This window comes from Pristiophorus japonicus, chromosome 1 (assembly GCF_044704955.1).
Source record: "Pristiophorus japonicus isolate sPriJap1 chromosome 1, sPriJap1.hap1, whole genome shotgun sequence".
Lineage (NCBI taxonomy): Eukaryota > Metazoa > Chordata > Chondrichthyes > Pristiophoridae > Pristiophorus > Pristiophorus japonicus.
Genome location: NC_091977.1, coordinates 132409159 through 132422581, shown reverse-complemented (window position 1 = coordinate 132422581; position 13423 = coordinate 132409159). Strand labels below are relative to the sequence as shown.

General features: G+C 45.2%; 1 protein-coding gene across 9 annotated transcripts in view; it reads left to right on the top strand.

Annotated features, from left to right (window-relative positions):
- The window catches only part of LOC139265813 (sorting nexin-24), a 291009-nt gene that overhangs the window by 103339 nt on the left and 174247 nt on the right, over positions 1-13423 (top strand). The gene's annotated exons all lie outside the window — the stretch shown is intronic.

Below are 13423 nucleotides of genomic sequence, written 5' to 3'. Positions count from 1 at the left end.
ACTGGCTCTGTGGAACTTTCTGCAACTCTAGCAGCTTTATAAAATCTTTCAAGGTCCTATGATCGCAGTAGAGAGCAATCTAGAATGCTAAAGAGAAAAGAAAAGGAAGCAATAGTGGTAAGGATAACCAGATTATGTCAGGAAGGGACAGAGCATACAAACAAAAGAATGTACTAACAAATAGGGTCCAGGCAAGAAAAAAAGAGTTATAAGACAAATAGGGCTATAGTACAAAATAATGTTAAGATGTCTAATAATGTTAAAAAGAGACAAATCTAAAACCACTGTATCTGAATGCACAAAGCATCTGTAATAAGGTTGACGAATTAACAGCACAAATAGATGTAAACGGATACGATATACAGACAACTCTCGATTATCCAGTTCATCTCGGGGATTGGGCTATGCTGGGTAAACAATTTCTCCGTTAGAGCGAGTTGACATTACAGTTAATGCTTACAGTACTGCAGGTGTGCTCTAACCAATAGCTGTAGCGTATCTTCTAATCCTTGAATTCTAGCCCTCTAGATCTAAAAACCATTAGGCTTGTTGATTACTTCCTGTAACTGTTCATGGCATTTTAATGAATTATGAGAGGCAGTGGACTTTTGCGCGAGCAGCAGCAGGAGCTGAGGCTGGGGCAAGGCAGAGTGCTTAAAAGCAGCGCGGCAAGTGCAGGCTCGACAGAGGCAATGGACCTATGTGCGAGCAACAGCGGGAGCTGAGGCAAGGCAGAGCGCTCAACAGGCAACATACAAAAGGAACACCAGAGTTTCAAAGTGATGTCACACACGGAACTTTAAATGCCGTTACAACATTTTCCCATTGCATCCGTGTGTGGATGATCGAGAGTTACCTGCAGTTGCAATTACGGAGACATGGTTGCAGGGTAACCAGGGTTGGGAACTGAATATCCAAGGATATTCGATATTTCGGCAGGACAGGCAAAATGGAAGAGGGGGTGGTGTGGCCTTGTTAGTAAAGGATGAAATCAGAGCAATAGTGAGAAAGGATATTGGCTCAGAAAATCAAGATGTAGAATCACTGATTGGAGTTAAGGAGCACCAAGGGGCAGAAAACATTGGTGGGAGTTGTCTATAGACCTCCAAACAGTAATGGTAGTGTAGGGGACGGCATCAAACAGGAAATTAGAGATGCATGTAGCGAGGGTACTACAGTAATCGTAGACGACTTTAATCTACATATAGACTGGCCAAACCAAATTAGTAATAATAATACTGTGGCAGATGAATTCCTGGAGTGTTTAAGAGATGTTTTTTTTTTTAATACCAGTATCTTGAGGAGCCTACTAGGGAATGGGCTATCCTAGATTGGGTATTGTGTAATGAGAAGGGGTTAATTAACAGTGTTGTTGTGCGGGGTCCTTTAGGGACGAGTGACCATAACATGATTGAATTCTTTATTAAGACGGAAAGTGAAGTAGTCCAATCCGAAACTAAGGTCCTAAATCTAAACAAAGGAAACTACAAAGGTATGAGGAATGAATTGGCTATGATAGGTTGGGAAGATTCATTAACAGGCATGATGGTGGATAGGCAATGGCTAATATTTAAGGAACGAATGCATGAATTGCAACAGTTATACATTCCTTTCTGGCGTAAAAATCACAAAAGGAAAAGTGGCCCAACCATGGCTAACAAAAGAAATTAAGGATCGTATTAGATCCAAAGAGGAGTCATACAAAGTTGCCAGAAAAAGTAGCAAGCCTGAGGATTGGGAGCTGTTTAGAATTCAGCAAAAAAGGACCAAGAGATTGATTAAGAGGGGAAAAATAGAGTATCAGAGTAAACTTGCAAGGAACATAAAAACCGACTGCAAAAGTTTCTACAAATACGTAAAAAGAAAAAGATTACTGAAGACAAATGTAGGTCCTTTACAGACAGAAATGGGAGAATTTTTAATGGGGAACAAGAAAATGGCAGAACAATTAAATAAATACTTTTGTGACCTCTTCCGTGAAGACAGAACCAATAACGTTCCAGAAATGCTAGGGAACCAAGGGTCTAGTGAGCAAAAGGAATTAAAGGAAATTATTATTAGTAAGAAAATAGTGCTGGAGAAACTAATGGGACTGAAGGCAGATAAATCCACAGGGCCTGATGATCTGCATCCCAGAGTACTAAAAGAAGTAGCCATGGAAATAGTTGTCATCTTCCAAAATTCTAGAGATTATGGAACAGTTTCTGCAGTTTGGTGGCAAATGTAACCCCACTATTTAAAAAAGGAGGGAGAGAGAAAACAGGGAGCTATAGACTGGCTAGCCTGACATCAGTAGTAGGGAAAATGCTGGAGTCTATTATAAAGGACATTATAACGGCACACTTAGATAATATCAACGGGATTAAACAAAGTCAACATGGATTTATGAAAGGAAAATCATGTTTGATAGACCTACTGGAGTTTTTTGAGGATGTAACTGATAGAATAGATAAGGGAGAACCAGTGGATGTAGTGTATTTGGATTTTCAGAAGACCTTTCATAAAGTCCTACATAAGAGGTTAGTGTGCAAAATTAAAGCACATAGGATTGGGGATAATGTGTTGGCATAGATTGAAAATTGGTTAACTGACAGGAAAGAGTAGGAATAAACGGGTCTTTTTTGGGGTGGCGGGCAGTGACTAGTGGAGTACCACAGGGATCGGTGCTTGGGCCCCAGCTATTCACAATATATATATTTTATATATATATTTTATATATTATATATATATAAAAATGATTTGGATGAGGAAACCAAATGTAATATTTCCAAATTTGTTGATGACACAAAACTAGGTGGGATTGTGAGTTGTGAGGAGGATGCAAAGACGCTGCAAGGCGATTTAGATAGGTTGAGTGAGTGGGCAAATACATGGCAGATGCAGTATAACGTGGATAAATGTGAAGTTATCCACTTCGGTAGGAAAAACAAAGGACAAAGTATTATTTAAATGGTGATGGCTTGGGAAGTGTCGATGTACAGAGGGACCTGGGTGTCCTTGTACACCAGTCATTGAAAGCAAACATGCAGGTTCAGCAAGCAGTTAGGAAGGCAAATGGTATATTGGCCTTCATTGCAAGAGGATTTGAGTACAGGAGTAAGGATGTCTTACTACAGTTACACAGGGCGTTGGTGAGACCGCACTTGGAGTATTGTGTGCAGTTTTTGTCTCCTTCTCCAAGAAAGGATATACTTGCCATAGAGGGAGTGCAGCGAAGGTTCACCAGACTGATTCCTGGGATGGCAGGACTGTCGTATGAGGAGAGATTGGGTCGACTAGGCTTGTATTCACTAGACTTCAGAAGAATGAGAGGAGATCTCATTGAAACGTATAAAATTCTGACTGGGTTGGATAGACTGGATGCAGGGAGGATGTTTCCCCTGGCTGGGAAGTCTAGAACAAGGGGGTCATAGTCTCAGGATATGGGGTAGGAAATTTAGGACTGAGATGAGGAGAAATGTTTTCACTCAGAGGGTGGCAAACCTATGGAATTCTCCACCACAGAAGTCTGTGGAGACCCAAGTCACTGAATATATTGAAGAGGGAGATAGATAAATTTCTATAAACAAAAGGCATCAAGGCGTATGGGGGAAAAAGCGGGAATATGGTGTTGAGATAGAGGATCAGCCATGATCATATTGTGAATGGTGGTGCAGACTCGAATGGCCTACTACTGCTCCTATTTTCTATGTTTCTTTGGTGACGGGGAGTGTTGGGGCAAATGGTGAGCACCTTCATTCTTATTTAAATGCTTCTGTTCACAACACTTGTTCAGTGATAGGGGCTCCACTGGCAATCCTCACTGCATCTTCCTCACTGCCTCCGCTCCCTCTCCTGAAGATACTCGAGCACGAGGGGGATTGTCAGTTGAGCCCCCATCAGACGAGGGGCGGAGGAGAAGGGCTCGCAACAGTGGCCTTAGCCACCTAGGATCTTCAGATAGCACATCCCTTATATCCACTTAAGCGAGTAGGGATTGGGAGCCCACCTCAGGTGGAGGAGGCAAGCAGCAAATCCCCCATTGGCACGGGCAGTCTGTGAATGCCTCATCAGAGTCCGATTCGAGTGAATAGAACCCCAGATCCCTCGATCACCTCATCCCCATCAACCATGTCCCCATCATTCCATCCCTCTGTCATGGAATATTAGTGTCCTCTGGGGCACAAAGCTGAAATGATAGCAACCACAAAACACTCATTCCAAACAAAAAATTAATAAATTTATCAATTCACAACTACAGTATCAACTAATCATAGAATAGAACCATAGAAAATAGGTGCAAGAGTAGGCCATTCAGCCCTTCGAGCCTGCACCACCATTCAATAAGATGATGGCTGATCATTCCCTCAGTACCCCTTTCCTGCTTTCTCTCCATACCCCTTGATCCCCTTAGCCGTAAGGGCCATATCTAACTCCCTCTTGAATATATCTAATGAGCTGGCATCAACAACTCTCTGCGGCAGGGAATTCCACAGGTTAACAACTCTGAGTGAACAAGTTTCTCATCTCAGTCCTAAATGGCCTAACCCTTATCCTAAGACTGTGACCCCTGGTTCTGGACTTCCCCAAAATCTAACCTGTCCCATCCCGTCAGAATCTAATATGTTTCTATGAGATCCCCTCTCATCCTTCTAAACTCCAATGTATAAATGCCCAGTTGATCCAGTCTCTCCTCATATATGTCAGTCCTGCCATCCCAGGAATCAGTCTGATGAATCTAGTGCATCCTTTCCCCCCCCCCCCCCCTACACATACACACACCTCCATAGATGGGGCATTGTGTACAGATTGTTAACAGGTTTATTGGGTATGAAGTGAATAGTGACAGTTTTGGGACTTCTGGATATCATCCACTCCAATGATGTCCCTTGTAGGGGGTTGGAAGAACGTGATCTGTCTTTCCTGAGTTCCCTCTCTCCACTCCGATCCCCCATCCCGTCGCTCTCCACCCCCCCTTGTGCAATCCCTTAGTGCCTGTCCTAGGGTACCCTTTCCTGCTCTGGTGCTCCTATGCAGTACTTCTCCAGTGGCTGCAGCATGGCAAGTGGAAGGCTGCTGAGTTTCCGTTGGCGGGGGAAGGTGGGGGGGACGTCAGATGGTCTTGCAGGACGACCTTGAGCAGCTCTGGCCCTAGAAGGCCTGGATTTAGACTGCACCACCTTGGCATGGGTGGCAGCAGTCTGGGCTGGCTAGCTGATGGGCAGCGGCAAGGGCAATGGCGGAGTAGCATGGTGGGAATAGGAATGCTGTCATCATTAGAGGACAACAGGGTCCTGCTCCACAGACCCATTGCCACTCCCCGAGGCAGCGCCTCAGCATTCCTAGCAATCTGTTGGAGACCAGATTACTGGACTGCTGAAACACCCTGCAAGCCCCTTTCAACACTGATAAACCCAGCTATGATGGCATGAGTGAGCTTGGGTGGCAGCAAACTGAGACTGCAAGTCAGTGGTCTGCACTTCCGCTGCAGCAGTAAGATGTTGTGTCGCTTCCGCCTGTGCTGCAATGGCAGCTGGAACATCACCCATCACAAGCAGCAGCATGTCTGGGTTGACATGGTCTCTCCTGGCGTTATCCATCATTTCCAGCCAGGAATCATAGACTCCCAAGATCTGCGCAAAGCCCCGGCCAATATTGGAGGCGGACTCCTCCATGCTCCTTGACATTGCCAAAAGGCTGTCTGGCAGACTTGCCGTTACACCTAGTAATTCAATGTATCACCCTTCTGAAGGCCACCCATCAACATCATCTTAATCGTGTGCAGCAGAATTCACGTGTGCGAACGTGCCCTCCGAAGAACTGACCCTTTTCCTCTGGTCTCGCTGCAGCCCACTCGTGCCCGGTGTCTCACCCTGTGCAGATCCCACATCTACACTACCTACCAATATCGGTTTTTGAGCTGGTGTCTACGAGTCTCAGATGCAGTAATGGTGTGCCTTCTTTCTCTCTCGCTCTCCTCCATCGCCCCAGGGGCCAGGGTCTGCAGCTGGCAGTTCTTGGTTACCTGAATAAAGAAAGGCACATGGGTCAGGTTGTGGGGAGGGGGGTGGGGCGAGCAAGATATCCATGCATACAGCATCAGCAGCTTGAGAGAGATGCTGCACTGTTGGAGGAGACATTAAACTGAGTCTCAAACGATCCCATGGCACTATTTCGAAGAAGTGCAGGGGAGTTATCCCTGGTGTCCTGGCCAATATTTATCCCTCAATCATCATCACTAAAGCAGATTATCTGGTCATTATCACATCGCTGCTGGTGGGAGCGTGCCGTGCGGAAATCGGCTGCCGCATTTCCTACATTACAACAGTGACTACACTTCAAAAAGTACTTAATTGGCTGTAAAGCACTTTGGGACGTTCGGTCTTTCTTTTCTTTCTTTAACTGAAGAGATTGTGGGAAGAGGGATGTGTGAAGAAGGATTAGGAATGAGGATACTGTTGTCCCCAAGGGCTTCAACTTCACCTGTTGCCACAGCCTTGGTGACTTCCCGTCCAATGATGTCGAGCACACTCTCCTCCAGTTGGCTCTAGGCCTGTATTACGGCTTGCCCCCGCCTGTCTGCTGCTGCTCTGACGATTGTGAGCGACCTTAACCTGCAAGAGAAATGCAAGTGTGACAGTGAATGTCGTGTAATCTATTTGGGTGATGTGCCTACCATAGTTGAATAGCTGTCAGTGCATGCAAGATGTGGGTATGGGTGTTGCAGCAGTGGTAAAGTGGTGAGAATGAAGCGAAGCTATGATTGAGAGGTCTGAGTGGTGAAAGATGGAGATTGTTGATAGGTGAGTGATGGGGTTGTGGTGCATTGAGCAGTGCAAGAGGCTTGTAGTGCAGATGGTGTGTTATGGCATTTGCTGAAGCCTTCACTCACCTTGACCTGTCGTGTGAGGTCATTAAACCTTTTGCCGCATTGTATCCAGAACCTGGGGACTGTGCTGTTGACCATCAGATATCTCCTCTCAGAGCCTTATAAACTTATAAACATATGGGCAGATAGCTTCCTATCAGTCTGTGCGAAGAGGATAGCCCGCACCCTCTCCACGGCCTCCCGAAGCACATCGGAGAACCATGTTGTTCTCTCCCTCTGCTGCCGCTCGTGCTAATTCAGATCTGCTTCCAAGTGGCGCTCCAAATGGAATGACAATGAGGTGCCGCTCCATTAAAGAATCTTCCCTTTAAGTAGTGGAGAAAGCCTCAGCCAAACATGATTTGCAAATAGACTGCACCTGATATTGGCCCACCTGTTGAGTGGTAAGCCAGTGAGCAGCGGGTTTAACACTGACATCAGCAATATAATCATGTAAATGAGCATTCAGCACAAATTTTGCATGCTACCTAGATCACTTTGACCCAGCGCAGCTAAATAGTGCTGGGCCATGACACTGCCTGTTTTCGAGTCATATCCCATTTCTAGGCCTCTGTCTTGCATGTGTTTTCCATGACACAATTCCAGGAAGTATTCTTTAGTTAGCATGTACTAATTTTATTTAAACTTAAAAAATAACACAAAGACTCCATCTGGTGGTTGCCCTGGTTTCACTTGTTCAGCATTTTCTTCTGTTTTCTAGGTGATATACACAGTGTCTACTGCTTGTACATAAGGGTGTCAGTACTGTTGGGTATTGAGGGGTATAATTTGCTGAATATTGCCAGTTGATTCCATTATTTTGAAAATATTAACTCAGCTCCCTTGTCATTATCATAGGCAGTCCCTCGGAATCGAGGAAGACTTGCTTCCACTCTCAAAATGAGTCCTTAGGTGACTGAACAGTCCAATACGAGAACCACAGTCCCTGTCACAGGTGGGACAGACAGTCGTTGAGGGTAAGGGAGGGTGGGACAGGTTTGCCGCACGCTCTTTCCGCTGCCTGCGCTTGATTTCTGCACGCTCTCAGCGATGAGACTCGAGGTGCTCAGCGCCCTCCACATAGGGTGGACTTTGGCCAGGGACTCCCAGGTATCGGTGGGGATGTTGCACTTTATCAGGGAGGCTTTGAGGGTGTCCTTGTAACGGTTCCGCTGCCCACCTTTGGCTCGATTGCTGTGAAGGAGTTCCGAGTAGAGCGCTTGCTTTGGAAGTCTCGTGTCTGGCATGTGAACTTTGTTGCCTGCCTAGCGGAGCTGGTCGAGTGTGGTCAGTGCTTCGATGCTGGGGATGTTGGCCTGGTCGAAGACGCTAATGTTGGTGTGCCTGTCCTCCCAAGGGATTTGTAGGATCTTGCGGAGACATCATTGGTGGTATTTCTCCAGCGACTTGAGGTGTCTACCGTACATGGTCCATTGTCTCTGAGCCATACAGGAGGGCGGATATTACTACAGCTCTGTAGACCATGAGCTTGGTGGTAGATCTGAGGGCCTGGTCTTCAAACACTCTTTTCCTCAGGTGGCCGAAGGCTGCACTGGTGCACTGGAGGTGGTGTTGAATCTCGTCATCAATGTCTGCTCTTGTTAAGAGGCTCCCGAGGTATCATTGTGCCCATTAACTGTACTTGAGGTCATTACGCCAATGATATTGTGAGCACTTGCTGTTTAAAGAAAATAATTTTTAAATAAAAGTTGATCCTAATTCTTTTTAACTCATTCATCTTTTAAGAGATATTCTGATAGTTATCACCTGCTTGAAGATTTTGAATAACTTGTACTTAATTTTACAACATTTACTGAGTTATGACGAACTGCATTGCAGCACTGGAGCTGCGGGTGGATTCACTCTGGAGCATCTACGAGGCTGAGAATGGTGTGAATAGCACGTTTAGTGAGTTGGTCATACCGCAGGTAAAGGGTACACAGTCAGATAGGGAATGGATGACAACAGGAAGAGCAGTGCAAGGAAGGTAGTGCAGAGATCCCCTGCGGTCATCCCCCTGCAAAACAGATACACCGCTTTGGGTACTGTTGAGGGGGATAACTCATCAGGGGAGAGCAGCAGCAGCCAGGTTCATGGCACCGTGGGTGGCGCTGCTACACAGGAGGGCAGAAAAAAGAGTGGGAGAGCTATAGTGATAGGGGAATAGATAGATGTTTCTGCGGCCGCAACCGAGACTCCAGGATGGTATGTTGCCTCCCTGGTGCATGGGGCAAGAAGGTCTCGGAGCGGCTGCAGGGCATTCTGAAAAGGACGGGTGAACAGCCAGTTGTCGTGATGCATATAGGTACCGACGATATAGGTAAAAAAACGGGATGAGGTCCTACTAGATGAATTTAAGGAGCTAGGAGCTAAATTTAAAAAATAGGACCTCAAAAGTAGTAATCTCAGGATTGCTACCAGTGCCACGTGCTAGTCAGAGTAGGAATCGCAGGATAGCTCAGATGAATACGTGGCTTGAGGAGTGGTGCACAAGGGAGAGATTCAAGTTCCTGGGACATTGGAACCGGTTCTGGGGGAGGTGGGACCAGTACAAACCGTACGATCTGCACCTGGGCAGGGCTGGAACCAATGTCTTAGGGGGAGTGTTTGCTAGTGCTGTTGGGGAGGAGTTAAACTAATATGGCAGGGGGATGGGAACGTATGCAGGGAGACAGGGGAAAGTAGAATGAGGGCAGAAGCAAAAGATAGAAAGATGAAAAGTAAAAGTGGAGGGCAGAGAAACCTAAGGCATAAAGCAAAAAGGGCCACATTACAGCCAAATTCTAAAGGCGCAAAGTGTGTTAGAAAGACAAGCCTGAAGGCTCTGTGCCTCAATGCGAGGAGTTTTCGGAATAAGGTGGACGAATTAGCTGCGCAGATAGCAGTTAATGGTATGATGTAATTCACATCACGGCGACATGGCTTCAGGGTGACCAAGGCTGGGAACTCAACATCCAAGGGTATTCAACATTTAGGAAGGATAGACAGAAAGGAAAAGGAGGCGGGGTGGCATTGCTGGTTAAAGAGGAAATTAATGCAATAGTAATAAAGGACATTAGCTTGGATGATGTGGAATCAGTATGGGTGGAACTACGGAATACCAAGGGGCAGAAAACGCTAGTGGGAGTTGTGTACAGATCACCAAACAGTAGTAGTAGTAAGGTTGGGGACAGCATCAAACAAGAAATTAGGAATGCATGCAATAAAGGTACAGCAGTTATCATGGGTGACTTTAATCCACATATTGATTGGGCTAACCAAACTGGTAGCAATGTGGTGGAGGAGGATTTCCTGGAATGTATTAGGGATGGTTTTCTAGACCAATGTGTCGAGGATCCAACCAGGGAGCTGGCCATCCTAGACTGGGTGATGTGTAATGAGAAAGGACTAATCAGCAATCTTGTTGTTTGAGACCCCTTCGGGAAGAGTGACCATAACATAGTAGAATTCTTTATTAGGATGGAGAGTGACACAATTAATTCAGAAACTAGGGTCCTGAACTTAAGGAAAGGTAACGTTGATGCTTTGAGGTGTGAATTGGCTAGAATAGGCTGGCATATGATACTTAAAGGGTTGACGGTGGATAGGCAATGGCAAACATTTAAAGATCACATGGATGAACTTCAGCAATTGTACATCCCTGTCTGGAGTAAAAATAAAATGGGGAAGGTGGCTCAACCGTGGCTAACAAGGGAAATTAGGGATAGTATTAAATCCAAGGAAGAGGCATATAAATTGGTCAGAAAAAGCAACAAACCTGAGGACTGGGAGAAATTTAGAATTCAGCAGAGGAGGACAAAGGGTTTAATTAAGAGGGGGGAAATAGAGTACGAGAAGAAGCTTGCCGGGAACATAAAAAATGACTGCAAAAGCTTCTATAGATATGTGAAGAGAAAAAGATTAGTGAAGACAAATGTAGGTCCCTTGCAGTCGGATTCAGGTGAATTTATTATGGGGAACGGTTGGATCTCTTAATTTTCAATGAGATGTGAACTCCAGTGATAGATTTAAAGTAACTTTATTCTGGCAGCTACAACAGACTGCTGGCTTTATGCCAGGTCTTTTGTCCTTCTGAAACACATGGCAAAAAATGGATGTACTTATCCCCGGATCAATTTATAATTGTGAGCTCGCCTCCTTTGACCTTATTGGCTCAATTGATATGTTGTTAGCCCATAATTGGCTCTCCGCCAAAACTCCTGAAATGTCAAGTTGATTGATGCTTAAGGCATCGTGCTATCTCTCACGTAGGCAGGGATCTGTGACTGGGGTCTGTGTTTTCTCAACTTTGCAGCCTGCTTGAATTCTCTATCAATCCCCCCCTTTGATTCGTTCACAAACGGAATCATAAATCATCAGGTATCACTGGTTAAACATTCTACAAAATAATTTCATACATGTTAATAGAGTTTCCTTCTAAAATTTGTTGATGTGTTTCGCCACATGTCCGGACTAGTAGCTTCCACACAAATTTACACCAACCCAAATCCCATCATGGCCACAATGAAAGTCTGGTTTTAGTAGGTTAATTAACCTCATTCCAATTTAATCCAAATCAATATCTTAAGTCAACCAGTAAACAATCTTCCCTTAAACATAACATACCCCTGTGCCACGTACAGATGGTCTGCTGGGACCTGCAAGGTGTCTCACCTGCGGGACAGCAGCTACAGCCGCCTGGTTGCAACAACATTTAATCAACATAAACAAACAATATAAAAATAAAATAATTACAACGAATAGAATTAAACCTTCCACCAATGAAGTTCCTATTGAATGTAGCCATTCAGTGGCCCCGCTCCACAAAGTGAATGATGGGGTTTGCTTAAGTTTTTCTACCTCCTTTTGGATATGCTCCGCTAAGTGGCTAATTTCTTCGGAGCTATCTGGGATATATGTGCAACACTCAGTTCCGAGTAGGGCGCAAGTACCTCCCTTTTCAGCCAGGATGTAGTCATGGGCCATTCTATTCTGTAGGGCTACCGTGCAGATTGCTACCATTTCTGCTTTGATTTTAACTAGGGCCTCTGAGATATCATTGGCTACCTGTTCCACAACAGATGCCATGTGAATGGATTCCCTTGCCAGTTTGGCGGTCCCATACCCGGGGATCAGAATGGCAAAGAAATCTCTCTGTTTCTGTGATAGCTCTCTTAGGACGATGTAGATGTTCCGACAGTGACTTTATATGATATGGCACAATGTAGGCTAAATAGCAGGATCCCGTCCAATTCTGGGGCAGCCAAGGGTTGGCCTTGTGCCCACACACCCAATAGGTGCCATTATAGGCAATGAATGTTAGCTGTTTCTTTGTCAGCAATGCTCCGGGGCCTGTCCAGGCTTTTCCATCTGTTTTATTCAGGATCCCTGTTACGTTAAGAACTCCCACATCGGCCCAGTTTGGACGGTTCCATGGCTTGATTATATTATAATTCCGGGAGCAGTTACTATACCCCATATTTTGGCCTCCTTTGATGTTTCTAATCAGATAGACCGATTCCCCCGGTCTTCCTACCCCCGTTGTATTGGTGATAACAAAAAATGGGGGCCGTTTGGAATTATTGTAGCACGGTTGGTATCCCCCTTCAAAGGTAGTCAGATTGTAACCTACTGACTTCCATTTACGTGCCCAGTCTTCCATATCCTGAAATGCATTGCCTGTTTTGTTTTGATTAATTATCCACTCAGCCATTTCCGAGATATTCAAGGGAATTGGCCTCAAGGGAATCCCTCCCTTTGAGTGAATAGGAATATGCGCACACACCCAACAACTCTAAATATGACATATATAAAAAAGTATTTACATGTAATTCCCTGGGTACTCTACTATTTCCCTTTGGTGCAGAGGGTCGGCTAGTAAAAAGTAGGTAAATGCCGAGATAACCTGCAGTCAGTAGTACAGTAAATTTATACATTTTGGCAAAAAGTAATTGTCCTTATGAGATTTCAGCTTCAGTTACGGGTGCTCGTTTAACGTGTGAGGCATGGATCCAGGCTTTCTTTCCTTGGACTTTAACAGCTGCCTGGGTGGTCAATAACACTTGGTAAGGTTCCTCCCACTTGGCACCCAAAGGTTCTTTATACAACTTTTTCACATACACCCAGACTCCCGGGATGATGTCGTGTCCTCCTTCGGGTGGATTACCCCAAGCTGCCGATACCTGTCGGGAAACAACTAATAGCATTGGTTAGGTTCTGACAGTATGATAAGAGTGTCACTCATTAAGTGAACATCAGCTTTCCGTAACTCAATAGTTCCTGGCAGCGACATGGGTCTTCCTGTTATAATTTCAAATGGGCTTAGACCTGTAGTTCTGTTTGGGTTTGCCCTAATGCTACATAGCATTATTGGTAATGCCTGGGGCCATGGTGTTCCTTCTTGGTGATATTTGGCAAGCCGTTGTTTCAAAGTTCGATTCATTCGCTCTACTTGGCCTGGTGATCGTGGGTGATAAGGACAGTGTAAATCCCACATAATGTTCGGTAACCTACAGACTTCTTGGCAGACAGCACCTGTGAAGTGTGTTTCCTGATCTGAGTCAATGTGACTCGGGACTCCCCATCGGGGAATGTAAT